Source organism: Anas acuta, chromosome 21 (assembly GCF_963932015.1).
Source record: "Anas acuta chromosome 21, bAnaAcu1.1, whole genome shotgun sequence".
NCBI lineage: Eukaryota > Metazoa > Chordata > Aves > Anseriformes > Anatidae > Anas > Anas acuta.
Window position 1 is genome coordinate 3,344,331 of NC_088999.1, and position 14,816 is coordinate 3,359,146.

General features: G+C 45.2%; 1 long non-coding RNA gene across 1 annotated transcript; it reads left to right on the forward strand.

Moving 5' to 3' along the window:
• Positions 1 to 3,603: 3,603 nt before the first annotated feature.
• LOC137843099 (uncharacterized) lies at positions 3,604 to 5,384 on the forward strand. Its single transcript, XR_011089359.1, has 2 exons — positions 3,604 to 3,803; positions 4,215 to 5,384. It is a non-coding gene; the product is annotated as an uncharacterized lncRNA (long non-coding RNA).
• The last annotated feature ends 9,432 nt before the right edge of the window (positions 5,385 to 14,816 follow it).

Consider the following 14,816-nt stretch of genomic DNA (forward strand, 5'->3'; position numbering starts at 1 on the left):
GGCGCAGCTTTTTGGGATGTTACAGGAGCACCCAACAGGACTGTGGCTCTCAGAAGACAAATCAAATTGGACACAGAATCAGCATCATCTGGGTGGCCAGCCACCTGGAGATCTAACTTCCAACCAAACCAAGGACAAATTATGTTTTGGTTCAGAGGTGGACACCTTTGAAACACCAAAAATGCATAGTCAGGAGGTTGGCTGGTAGGAGGTATTGGGAAGGTCTGGGTTTAGAAGCACAGGGAGCACTGAGTTAAAAAAAAAAAATAAAAAAAATGCTTTTCCCTATAAGTAGAGTGTGTTAGCAAGTTTGCTTTTTATTTATTTTTTTTTTTTTCACTCTTGTGTTGAAAGATGAGGCAATGTAGGTGAAGAATGAAAACACATCTCATTAAAATAACCCTGTTTATAAAAGCAAATGCTGATGTTAAGCGTTACCCGCCCATTACAATTACCTTGCTTAGAAAACCAAATGCTGATATTAAGCATTAAAACTAAAAGTGTCTGGTGCAAGAAGAGGTTATCTGTTGTGTCTGTTTAATCATCCCAGAAATTCTAGTGGCAAAAGGGACTGATGTAATCAGATTTAGAGTTTAACTTGCAATCTAATCCAAACGAACCAGGTTTCAGCAGATGGATGACAATATGTGCAGGAGACAGGGAAGAATAAAGCAACTTGATAAAACGAAGATCAAATGTTGCAAAACCTACTTGAGTGAAACCCAACATCTGCCAGCAGAGTGCCTGAGGAATCACAGCACAGGGATCAGAGACAGTTACAGGAACACAGGACAGAAATCAGGCACTGAGGTCACCAGGTAGGCTTGCAGAAACAAGCAGGCAGGTTTGCAGAAGTTGCAGAACACTTCCTGCGTAGGCACGTATGCTGAAATTGTAATACTTGGATCACTGCTGAGCCTGGGAGGGCAGGAGGATGGGGCACCGGAGGCTGGTTCTCACTAGGCTCTTGGCAATTACAGTACTGCCTCCATGGGCTAAGGCCCTCAGGGACACGTTGCATGTTTGTTAGCTCCAGAGATCTGAACCAGCCCATCAGCTTTCCCTTCCTCTCACCTGTAGCATTTAGAGGACCTTACTTAACCTTCTCTACCTCTTCTGCGCCTGGCACCCTTCCCATAGCCAGGGTAGTCCCCCTCTTTCCATTCATTTTAGATCCCAATAAGAAGGTCGTGAAGAGAGGGCTAAAGCCTCCATGATCACTCACAGTATGAATAGGAAAGGTAACCCCAAGTTAATTAATGAAGCCTGCAATTGATTGACACCCACTTTCTAACGTTTCTTTTGTTCTTGCTATTGCCCAGCAGAGCTGTCTCAGTCACGTTGTGTTCTTAAGATTATTACTTGGAATGCAATTGAAACCGCTGAAGCTTGGGAAATCCTGCTTGCCAAGTGCTTTTTTATTTAAAGGAAAGAGAAAAGAAAAAGAAGGACAAGAGAAAAAGAAGAAAACGTTATAAGCTTAAAAGGAAGCTTAAATAAAACAATGTAGAGAACAAAAGGAAGAGATAATTGGAATTGGGAGGTTTATGGAAATCTTTTTTACCGGTGTTATCAGTGCTCTGCTAAAGGTTTCACACATGCCTCTGAATTTTTCAGGAAGAGAGGGCTCCTCACAGTCGCAGACCCCAGTTTAGGCCTTTGGTACTATTACTGTCCTTGTGTAGGGTATTTTGGGAGCTGTGTGTTTGTTTCCTATCATTGTCTTCTTTCAGAGGTGTCCCTTCAGGGCCAAACTCAACTAGAACATCTGTTCCTAAATCAATTCTTGTGTGGATTTCAGTCATTTCTATTTGAAAAAGATCCAAAATCTTTGGCCTAATAACATCCCAATCTTGCTGAGGGCGTCATGCTGTCCCTGCCCACTTCTGGAAGCTGCTGTGTGCTTTGTTCCCAGCGTGTAAGTGGGGACAGCAATCCTTCCTCGGCCTCTTTGGCCTGTTTAGATCGGAAACTCCTTGATGCAAGGATGTTTGTGAATGCACGGCACTTCTCGCAGCATGGACCTGAGCTGACACGGCTCTCGGATGCGCTGCTGTACAATAATTAACAGCATGTGACGGCCTGACTCTGCGTAGGACCTGCTTCTCCTCAGACGAGTGACATGTCAATGGCAGGGGGAGAATATCATCATTACCACAATTGACTTTAACTCAGCTGTCCTCTTAATTGCCACTATTATTAGGAAAATCGACCCTGTCCCAGCTCCTGCAATTCCCTGCCAAAGGAGAAGATCAGTTTGTGTTGTCTGCCGCTGTCCTGGTTGATTTGACAGGAGGTCTCAGAGGTGCAAAGTGTTTCTCAGGCCCACCTACTCTGCCCCAAGCAAACTTACAGCTAAGCAGCACTGTGGTATTTTACAAATTGTGTTTAGCTTTTAATGATTTGCTATAACATGCTTGATTAAAAGCCCGCCTAAATTCCAAACCTAATGAACCTTAAACTTTCACATTAGATACATTAATTATGGTGGTCCCAGTGGCATGCTGGCACAGGAAAGTTATCCTGCCACATTAATATGAAAATGAAGGGTTGCTCTAAGAACTAAATTAAAAAAATAGACAAATAATAAGACTCTTGCTAAAGCTGCCGTGCCTCTGAATTAAGTTACTGTCTTTTGTTTTTTCTTTTTAATTAATCAGATGGCTGCAGCAGTAGCAACATCCCCAAAGGCATTGCTTACAAAGCCGGGGACTGATGGGAAGCAACAGAAATAACCAATGACTTTGCCATTGGTGCTTAGGTGCCACAGCAATGATGAACGTGAGGTGCAAAGACAGATAGATCAATTTGCTATTCATTAATATTACAGTGCGGTGTTCTATTCTGATTTGTGTCTTTTCGATTTATAAGGAAACGCTAATCGGTACGTATAATCAACTTACTGCACAGAGGTAAACACATCGATAGGTGTCAGCGAAGGATGCCATACACTGACAGTTCCGTCAGCAGCAGAACACCTTGGAGGACTCGGATTCCTGGGTAAGGCTTGTCAGTCCCAGGCCTCAGCATCACTCCCTTGTGCCAGTGGGATTAGTTAGAGGATTGCCTATGAACCAGGCTGCTGGAATAGTTTATGCTAAAAAAAAAATAAAAAAGTGTTTGTCTTCTGTTAGAACTTTCAATGTGAATTTCAACCAGATTGCTGCAGTGATTGCTTGCACTGCTGTCCCCTAAACGTTGCTGTAAGTGAGGGAAACAATGAGCAGTGTGAGAGGTGGGGTAGAAAAAGCATATTCTAAAAATGTTAGCAAAGGAAAACCTTCAATGTCCTCTTTGCTGTATGTCACACCTACTACTGCAGTAAATCCTCCATCAAGGCAAATACTGCCCTCCTAAAATGAATCTCGAGTGAATGAAGAGCTACTTAATGTAGCTGGGAAGAGTCACATCCTCTCCGCCCTGCATTAACTAACTCTGTAGGCTCTTGGCTTTCCACTGCTGCCTGCAGGGTCCGAGTAGAGTTGACAGCTCAGGGCTAAATGGGGTGTTACCCTCGCCTTGAACTCACCTTCAGAGAGGCTGGGCCAGTCCTTCCTCATCAAATGCGCCTGGGCTGCTGGAGTTTGCCAGTCTCAAGGGAGACGTTCTGCTGGCCTGGAGGCAGCACTGCTGCAAGTCACCTGAAGAGCCCCTCTCCTCCCTCCTTGCACCTCCAGTGAGTTACAGGTGGCTGGGTGGTGTAAATAGAGCCTTGCCAATTTATGCTGCCTGAAAATCTGATCCTCGCTGCTGAAAGCACATTGACTTTCACAGGCACACTCTTCTGTGGCAAACAAGTGATGGTGAGTGTTTAGAATCCCATTACGGGTTCATTTCGGCACATTCCATACGAAATTGATTACAAATTCCACTGGAGCCAAGCAAAAGACTGTTAATTAGCTAATTATTGCCCAACATACATTCAAAAGGCTCACTCACTTGCTTGAACTTTCACTTCATATTTCACGCATTTTCTGCATTGAAATTCGGCAGCATAATGGGACACACATTGATCCCAAGCTCTCCCTTTCATCGAGGCTGAACAGATGCCCAACTGCCAAGCTAATCTTCTGAAGACGAGGGGGCTGGTGCTTCACCCTTCACTCCTAAGCCTTCTTCAGTCCTTGCCAACCCCTTTTCTCTTCTTGCTTCACTACTGACAAGCGAGGAAATTAAATTTGCATTCGTTTTTCTCTCTCTGTCTCCAACGGCAGCCCTCTTTATTAAGTGGTTGAAAACACACCAGTCAATGGAGCTCCTCTTGACTTTTGCCTTTGCTTCTCCAAAGCCCCATTTGTCAATGATGCTGAGTTCCTCTTCCTCCAAGATGAACACATGTTGCTTATAGGCGGGATTGAGCTGAAGTAAATCTGCATTGCCCTGTGGGATGGAACAATTCTGATTTTACTGCATGTGAAAACCCAGCCTGACAAGGAGACAAAAGCATTCAGCAACTCTCTGAAGCACACTTCATCTTCCAGCATGTCAAAGTTCCACCAGTTCTTCTGTTTCAGATGTTCCTCCAGCCCTGGGCTAGATACCCCTGCTGGAGTCCATCTGCATTTCTTCACAGCTACATCCTCACCTCGGTGCCCATGGACTTTTTGGAGCTGTATGGATCAACACTGGCTGATATTTGGTCCCTGCAGGAGAGCTTTGCTTACCTGGAGATTGTTGGAGGCCACCTCTGCTTCTGGCCATAGAAGAATGTCCCACCACCCCTGATGTCCTCAGGGTCCACAGCCATTGATTTCCCATTTCTGGATTACTTTATTTTTGAGGTGTCCTTCAGTTCTGCCATTGATTCACTACCAGGGGCTTTTCACAAAACTTCAGTAGTGCTCAGGGTTGCATCCTCAAACAGCTCAGCTTGGAAGTTTGAACATGCCAGAGATCTTGCTTTGTCAAAAACCGGCCTTGTTCAAAATGCATGAAGGATCATGAAGTTGCAGTGATGCTATTGAATTTTCATTTGAGATATTCTCTATTTTGAAATTCCTGCTTTGGGGAACCTGTACATAAGGATTCACTGATTAAATTGCTATTCGGTGGCCCAGATGCTGTAAATATTCACACATTGCCATGGTGAAGACCTGCCTAGTCTGTTTATACACAAAGGGTGATTTATTCATTAGATAAATATGTAATTTTTTGGTTCCTTTGTTTAAAAATATTTCCACAGTACTGTCAGAACCCACAACAATGGAGGCTGTGATTTATCACTCACATTCTTCTAACCAAAGGGAAGTTTATTAAAAAGATTCAGCAAATGAACCCACGCTTCTATCATTCCCTCTCCAAATGAAATCGAAGCTGAAGCACAGAATGAACTCGACGAGCTCTTTAAAGCACAAAAAGAGAGAGAAAAAAGAAGAAAATAAAAATGAGAGACAGAGAAAAAAGAAACTGGAGAAAAATAACAAAGAAAACATCAGCCAAGTGCAGAGGGAGGTATAGCGAGGGCTATACTGAGGGATGGATACAGCTGAAAGGGGAATTTTCATCTCAGGTTCCTGTAATAGCCAACATTTGTTGAAAGCAGAGGAGTGCTGACCCCCCCATCTCCTCCCTAACAATTCAGCACGTATTTTAGCGGGAGGTAGCTATAATGCAGAAATGGAGAACAGGCAGAAACCTGCCTGGGAATGATTTGGCTGAGTGAGTAGAAGTTTCCACATAATGCAGGGAGCAGAGAGCTCCTTGGGAGCAGGCACCTCATTCCTCCTGGGCTGCCGAGGGCCCATCCCTTACCCAACACAAGCTGCCCAGGCTGTTCCACCCAGAAAACCCGAGGCCGAAATTGAGCTGCTTTGTCATTTGCACTTGGCAAGCGGTTACAGTGCTTCAATCGCCAGAGGTAAGCATTCAGTAACTGGTGAGCTCAGTTCCCACCTCAGCCTGACGTAGTTCAAGCCCTCCCTCATGCAGTACCTGCACCCTGCAGGAGGCAGGAGGCCGTCCCAAACACAAGGGCTCTTTGCCCCCCAGCTGAAACTTTGCCACTGATTTCCAGCAATGCCTGGAGGGGCTGAGAGAGGCCAGGGAAGCCATGAGGTGCTGAACCCCCAGGGGACCCAGAGGTGGGCAATCCTCCGTCCACATCTCTGTCCTCCTTCGTTCTGGGCATGAAATGGTCCCTGGATAAAATCCTGAAGTTGCTTGGGAGGGAGCAGCCCCACTCCCTGCTGTCCACGTCTGCATCCTTGACTGGCATGGCAAGAGTGAAGTGACATGTCTGCCATCCCCCAGGCAAGACGTGGCATTCACGGGTGTCCTTCATTTTAAGCAAGGGGCTGGGGCAGGCCCCCTCTGCACACATCTGCCCAGGCCCCCCCTGCAGACACTTGCATTTCAGGGACAGCGGTGGTGTACAGAGCCAAGGGGGGTGTCAAAAAGGTCTGGGGGCTTGTAATGTTCATCCCTATCTAAAAGGGCTGAGCTGTTACTGTTTCCCACGTCTGAGCAGGAGAGGGGGGTCTTTCTAAGTGGAAACAATAATTCAGTGCTTCATTGACAAGAAAATGACTGCCACTTCCACCAATTCCCAGCTGTGTCCAAAATACATTATGTCAAATAGCTAACAGTGTTCTTATGACGAAATGTGTTTTTGTCTAATACATAGATCATATCTGCTGGCAAAATGAATTCTGTCAAAGTCCCTTGAAGCCCTCTGTCAAATTAAAATATTTTTTCCCCACCTGAAGACAGATCTCTTATTCTGATGGCAAAATTCATTTGATCTGATCCTTTAAGCTTTTCTCCTAGAACATCATCATGTTAAAATTCCAAAGCCACTTCACAGAGGAAAGTAATTTCATCCCCTCTCCCTCCTCACTGCTATTGTTAGAGATCTTTTCTTAAAAAAAGAAAAAAAAAAAAAGAAAAAAAAGAAGAAAAAAATACACCAAGAAAATTCAGGCATAATAACGACGATTTTGCTTCTTAGAACAATTTATACAAAAAAAACATGGAAAATTACAAAGCCTTTTTTTTTTTTTTTTATATTCCATGTTCAGGGCAGAAGGGTTGAAGAAGAAGAAAATCTCTCAAATAACAGCAGCAACAAGAATGAAATGTGAAATGTATACATATATAAGGCTGATGGACAGAATATGCATTATTTGATGGAGGCGACGTTCAGAAAGATAACAAAGAAACAGTAAATTGTTGCAAGGACAAAATGATCTTTCCCTACCAAATGCAAATGCGGTGATGGGCCTCCTACAGAGTCCGCCTCCAGTCATTCAGTGCTTACACCTGGTTGTCATATGGATGTCACGGTCACTTATATTTCAAATAATCACCGTCACATCCAGCTCTGGATAGGGTTGCTATTCAAATGCACCAGACTGTCAATATTTCAACCCAATGGGAGTTAGAATCCACAGTGAAGGGAGCAGTTCACGTGTTTGTTGGATAAATGTGGAAATGATGCCACATTGTGAAGCCACTCAAGAATAGATTTTAAAAGGTTTAGAACATATTTTAGTATGTTCTCCTTCTGTTTTCCCTTCCCCATGCTTTTTTGCTTGTGAAGATGCCGCTTTTACGTCAGACAGTTTGTACAGGCACATTCTTCTGCTTGGTGGAATATGATTGATAAATGACATCAATTCCTGAAGAGTAAAGTAAAACATGGCACAGCAAACACATTGCGCATGTATGTCAATTGTTTTCTGAGCTCTATTCATTCTGAGAGGGTAACAACAGAGGGCTCCTCAGTGAGACACTAAAACACGCAAAGGCTTTGCTTTTGTGTCTTTGATCAGTCAGTACTGTAATGAAAGATAAACTTCGCACTGGGAAATTGTGAGCTGTGGCTGGAATTACCAAATGAGGATGGCAGCACCGAAGCTGTTTTGTTGTGTGACACCAACAGAGGTGCTGGGAACCAGAGATTTTGGGAAGTGGCAGGGCTGGGCTGTCCCCAGCTTTTTGTATAATGTTGGGTGACAGGTGAGCAGGATGTAGTGGTGGGAGGATTTGGGTGCCAACAGAAGTAGATTTTTTCCTCTGTAATTAAGCAGTTACAAGACAATGTCCTGGTGGTGTTTCACACAGCAGAGACCAAATTCTAGTCTCTCCTAGAGCAGTTCCCGTTGAATCAGTGCCCAGCTGCCAAGGTTGGGATTTAGCAAGTGAGTTGAGCCTATCTGAATTGCCCAGAAGTGATGGGTCTTGCTTGCTATTCCCTGTGGTTCCTGGCTTTCCCTCTGTGTAGAGCTAACCAAAGACCAGCACTCCAGGGCTGCCAAGCAGGGAACAGGCCAGCTAAGGAACAATAAAAGAAAGAAAAAAGTTTTTGCTTTTGGTGCAGAATTAAATGAGCTTAACGTGACTGCCAGACTTCAATCTAATACCAAGACCCGGTTGAAGCTGGGACAGAGCTGCCTCCCCTCTGTGTACACCAGGGGAACAATAAACACAGACATGACAAATGGGGCTGGACAGGTAATAGAGTCCAGGAGGGTGAATGGATCCAAGGAAACCCAGAGCAATGGCAGGTGTGAGCATAAATTTACCCCTCTCATGCTTAAGCCAGGTTCCAGTACGCCAGACAGACACTTATGTTAGCACAATACAGCAGGTCAGCCTTCATCAACCCTGGAGATCATCTGTGTTACCACCAGCTGGAAATTCATCAGTGCCTCTTGTTAAGCTGATGTTACTGTCCCTTCTGCCTCCACATCCCTAGTAGCCGAAAGATAGCATCTAGGGCTGGATATTTGTTGTCTTCAGACTGCATGTGGTAAGGAAAGCATCCTGCTTTCTGGGAACTCATCATCTAGGCAGAATGGGAAGGCAAACGGAGTGAAGTTAAACAGAAGGAATTTGAGAGTGGAAATTGATCTGTAGTAGATCTGACCAGGGGAAAAATACCAACCAGATATTTTTGTTATCCATAATTGATAGTCTGTGTAATTCTCTGGGTTACCCAGCAAGTTTGGCAACCTAACTGAAAATTAAACTGTATTGTATTTTGCAATCTATTTACGTGTTCATGTTTTGGTCTCTTACCTAAACATCCCTCCTCATACAGGCCCCAACAAGGGCTTTGTCCTTGACAGTCTGCAAATTTGGTTTTATTTTGTTCATCTTCACGTTAACACAATGGCTTGAAAATGTCCCCCCTCTAGATTTAACGCATGCATGCATGATCCTTTTGCCGCTCACATGGTGCAGAAACATCCTTTCTGTAACGGGTGGTGTGGAGAGCGCAGTTGTGAACCTCGCCTCACTGTAGCTGTGCCGTGAATAGGAAGCTCATGTTCTGCAGCGGGCAGAGGAACAATATACACTTATTTAAATAAGCATGCGATAATTGCAGATAATTATGTTCTATATTTGTAGATGGATCAAAATACATTATTAAAAAAATCCTCTCTGCAATTATACACCTACATGTATCAGAGTTTAATAACTGCATTGTAGGAGCTTTGCCAATATACACATGGAGCAAAGTGAGTAGTAAAGTCAGGATGCAAATTAAAAGCTAAACACAAATTCAGCTGAGGCTCTGATAGCAGGGAGGCTACATAAAATGGTTCTTTGGCAAATACTGCTGTTCCCTTCTCAGGATTTCTGTGCACCATGTTGCATGGCACTCTGGCCCTACAGGTACAGCTTGCCTTGTGGTGGAGGCCAGTTTGAGATGAGCTGAAGGTTCAGTTCTGAGGTTTGTCACCAGTTTCCTTAGGGGTACTGCAGCATGCAGATGTACAAGGACCACCTGCTTGTTTACTGCAACTTAGGGTGTATGTATGTATTTATATGTGTATAACTAGGCTGTAGGCCCAGTTAGGTCCCTCTCAAGTGTCACGTCATGAGGAAGGGCAGCAAGGTAGAGGCCTGATCCCACCTTTTGCCTGAAGAAAACTAACCAACAGCAAAGCCCATGTGTCGAATGGGCGTGCTTCCACAGGACCAAGTGGCTTTGGCTGTGCTCTGCTGGCAGGACAATGCGCCCAGCAAGAGCTGTAACACAGGCAGGGGGGCGCTGAGACACCCACAGAGTACACACACACGTGGACGGGGACACACATTCCTTTTCGGAAGGAGCCCAATTCAATTAATTTGCCATCTGCTGCAATGTTTGAACTCTGTACCTCTCAGACGTCTTTCATCTTTGTGCAAAATGTTTTTTGACTCTTGGGAGGATTATTGTTCTGGGAACTGTTTGTACTACCTCTTGCCTTTGCACAGACAGACAGACAAACACCACCTCTCTTAAAGCAGTCTCGTTTATTCTGCCTCCGCTTAGGAAAGCTTTAGCTTTGTACCTTCGGGCCTTTGCGATATTGCTGTGTACCTTGCGTGATTGGGTTACTGTATTCAAAGGAAAGGATAATTTCATGGCCTGTGAAACCGCATTTCATTGAGTCTCCCTTCCTTCCTTTCTCCGGGATAATGATGCTTTCGTGACTACTTTACACTTCTGTCACAACTCAGTCTGTTACGTATGTTGAGATAAGGCCTCGAGGGCCTACGTGGGACTGTGGCCCTGCTGTGCCAGATGTGCTGGCAGGGCATCGCAGTGCCCCATGCTCACGCACTGGCCTCACTTGTGGACATCTGAGGTTCACCTTTCACCCTTTCCTTCCCGTGGGAACAGCTACAGCTTGCCTGGGACTAAATCCAGAAGGGATTTTGTTCCATGCCAGTATCCGTGGCTGGGACAAGTGGGGATACAGAGCCTGCAGTCTGCATCAGCACCCCCGCTCGCTCTCCTTAGCACTTCACCCTGTCTGGGCAGAAACATCCCAGAGCAGCCCTGCAGCTTCATGTTGCCTCTTTCAGTCCTAACAGCAGACGAGAAGACCCATAGATGTCTGGGTGGCCACGGCACCAGTGCCTGTGCTGAATGGCTGCAAACCGACCTGCCTCTCGCAGGGGGTTTTGTGTCCCCGGCTCCTGCAGGAGTGCATGGGGTCACCTCCCGGGGGGGCACACAGGGAACGTGGGGGCCTCCTCACAGGCAGCTCAGGGTGAGGATTTATCCAGGCTGGTTAATACTTTTGTTCCATTTTGTGGGACATCCTGTTAATAAAACATGTAAATCCAGAGAGCTAGGATTTTGTGGGACTTAGAACTGAAAGAAAGGGCTTGTCAGTTTAGACTTTTTTTCCCCTTTTTCTCTCTGCATCCCATTCTATTATGGCAATAATTAGGATGACAGGAGAAATGTCCTGAATCTATTTGAATGACTCTATCCTGAGCAGCAGCCACCACTGTCCCTATCTGATACTTCACAGCCATTGTCAAAGTGTTCTTAACACTGACAGTCACTTCAGGAAAGACGACAAATCTCAAATAACCCTGTCAGTTGCCTTTTTTTTTTTCTTGCACTGAGTTTTCCTTTTGTCTTTTTACTTCTAATCAGCTCGTGTGTAAGCAGCTGTGTGGCTGGGTGACGTGGGATTGGGTTCCTGTGTAAGAACCCAAGCCTGAGGGCCTGATGAAGGTACAAAGACAGATTTATTGCTGGCACCACCGGCAGTGGCCGTGCACGTCCTTAGCAGCCAGGCACAGCAAGCCATGGGAACACTGTGGAAGCAATGGGGAAAGCAAAGTATGGTCTCTCAGAAGCAAGAGTTGGCCTCTAAAAGAGTTTAGGGGCTCTCCATTGCCTCTAAAGGAAGACCAGAAAATTGGCGTTAATAAGCCCTCTGTCTCCCACACTTAAGGTATTTGTAAACATTAATAAGATCCCCCCTCAGTCTTCTCTTCTCCAGGCTGAACAGACCCAGGTCTCTCAGCCGTTCCTCATAGGGAGGATGCTCCAGGCCCCGTATCATCTTTGTTGCCCTCCACTGGACTCACCTCTCGGTGCCTGGTGTGGCTACCTGCCTGGGTTTTTAGGAGGCCAAATAGTTGTTTTGGGGTGCCATGTGGCGCCTCAACAGCTGGGTTTCACTACTTACTATTTAGGTAGAAAAAAAGGCTGTGGATCTCCCTGGGGGTGAAGGAGTTGAAGGAGGGGGTGACTTGTCAGTCTCTTCCGCCTCTTTGTATTCTGTCCTGCCTTTAGGATACAGCCGAAGCAATTTGTATGTTCTACCAATCCGTTAGCACATAAACAACATTTGCATCTCTCAGAAGGTGCTTTCTCAACTGCTTTAAAGCTGTTTTTTTTTTCTGTTTTTTTTTTTTTTTTTTTCTGTTGTTGTTGTTTTGTTTTGTTTGTGTTTTGTTTTTTTTTTCCATTGGTTTTGATAGGAATTTCAACTTAGAAGTTCCTGGTGGTAGGCCAGCAAAGTCACAGCGTGAACAAATCCTACTCCTCGCTATTCTGGAACCAGATTCCAAATGAGTGTAACGGATATAAACTAGTGCCGTTATCACAGCCATGGAGGGCGGTGGGAAGCTGTAAATTATAGTGGTTTTTAGCTTCTCAGATGGTCCAAAATCAAAATACTGGGTCAGATCAAAAGTCTTTCTCGTTGGTATTCCATCTCTGGCTGCAGGCCAGTGGCGGAGGCATGGGGGAGTGCATGCAGAACAGCACACATGGGGAATAAACCTTCCCTGCTACACTCTCTCAGATATTCAGGGATTTTCGGCAATGAAGGCTACTTCCAGAGCCTGTGGTGTGGCAGCCAGAAATAATCCAGTTTCATGTAGCTTCTCTCTGAAGCAGTCCAAGTGACAGAGGCAGCTTGCAGGCATTCCCTTCTCCCTCGTCCTGAACCCTTTTCTTCCAAAGATAGAGGCGAGAGTAAAAGGTGGCAGTGGGGTTAAGCTACCCCATATGAATCAGTCTGAAAGCTACCTTGGCAGGTTTCTTCTGCCCCTCAGTTTGTGTCAGTGATGCTGGTTTCCTGGGTTCTCTGCTGCTTTCAGCTCTGTGCAGAAGCCTGTGATGTGATTGTGGTCTCACAACCATGGACCAACGGGACTGAATGTCCCCAGGAATGGGGGGCCAAGCCTGGGCTCTGGGTTCTCTTGCAGGGACAGCAGTGTCCAGGGGAGGTTATGGGAATTGGACAGTAAAGAACTTACACTTCTTTCTTCCTCTTTGCCCCTTAGAGAAACTTTATCCCAACTGTGGCTGCTTGTTCGTCAGCACTGCCGACAAATGTTCCTGGTTTCTCTTCCCAAGTCACCGCATTATGTGGCAATTACTTACCATGTATTTCTCCTCCCTTTATACATAATCTCATTTTAATGTGCATGTCACAGTTTTAATAAACTGGAGTTCAAAGGATGAGCAATTATACAAATCTTTCATTTCATACATGAAAAGCGTGATTTTAAACTTGTCAGCAAAAAGAAAAAAAAAAAAAAAGGCATCGCTTTGATTCACTTCTCAGTGCAATTACCTAACGTCTGTCGTGGGTTCCTGCAAAGCACGACTTCAGCTGGTGTAAATCAGCAGAGTGCCTTTGATTTTGGTGTCCGACACCAGTGGAAGATTTGGCTTCCAGGGTGGCTTACTGCAGCTTTTAAGATGAAAATGAGGTCAGAGTTTATCAGCAGCCAAAATGAAATTGGTGATGGTTGGTGCCCTGCCTTGGTTCAGTCCTGTGGAATTTTTATGCTTTCTAAGCATTTTGTTTACAATTAAAAAGAAAAAAAAAAAAGTCTTGCAGAGATGTGGGGAAGAGATTATACCCGGATACACAGAGGTCTGATTCTCTAGGACTCCATGTCCTCTGTTGCTACTCCCAATCTTGTAAAATGAGACAAAAAATACTCTTAATGCAGAACCATAAGGCAAGGACAGAGTCAGGCATTCAGCTCAAAGGGTGAGCTCTAGGCGTCCTCCTGCATGATGAGGAGAGAACCACTAAGTCAAACCTCAGGCTGGCTGTATGGAAAATGGAAGATAGTTGGGGTGCTGCAGTTCCTTGGGATGAGCACCCTTCCCCAGCTCCATGCTTCGCAATGCTGAGTCTTGACCCCGCAGTACAAACCATGCAGCTTTCACCTCCAGGGCTGTTCACATGAGCTCAGAGAAACAATCAGTTCTCTGGATGTGCTTCCTCCTGCTGCATGGAACGAGTCATCCAGGCTCTCAGAGTGGAGTGTGCAGCCCCAGCACACCCTGGGGCAACTTTTCTGAGCTCTTTGAAGCAGCACGTTGTATCTGGCCTGTCCTTGGTGGTGGATTTTACGTCGCCTGCAATCCCATTTGCATTAAAGGCAATGCAAAAAAGTGGTGAAAAGTTTCTTTGTGAGTGTTGGGAAGGTCCTTGAGCAATCTGCAGGAGCCTGTTTCACTCTTCCTCGACCTTCTTGGAGCAGAATGAAAGTGACATCCCAGGGGAACAGAATCACAGCAGTGTTAAACACTTCATGGAAAAAAAAAAAAAAAAAAAAAAAAGACTGCAATTGATATGTAGAAAACTTCCAGAAGATACAAAGCTGTGGAGCTCACTTGGTTAGCATTTGGAAAGTGCTTTGAGATCCTTTGATGAAGAGTGGTGAAGAGTGGTAGTGGAAGTGCAAAGCATCACACATTTTTTGCTAACTTGAGTTCCCTGGGGGTGAAATCTACTATTCTTGCATCCTCTCAAAGGCAATTTTGTGAAATTTCCATCCATGTCCGGGGAAAAGCATCTCTAACGTTGGGACTGCAGCACAGAGCACGGCTCACTTCTCAGAGGCTGGAAAGCAATTGCAGTATTTTTAATTCTAGCACTCTGCTGTTTGTCAAATAGAGCCTTTCACTTGACATAACGAATGGCTGTTCTAAGATGGCTTTACTTTAGCTGGAATAAAAGACTGGAAAAAACCTCCGTGCCAGTATCTGCGAGAGAGCAGGTGGGGAGGTGTGTGGTTGGTACAGCGAGCATCTCCCAGGGCTCCGCGATGGA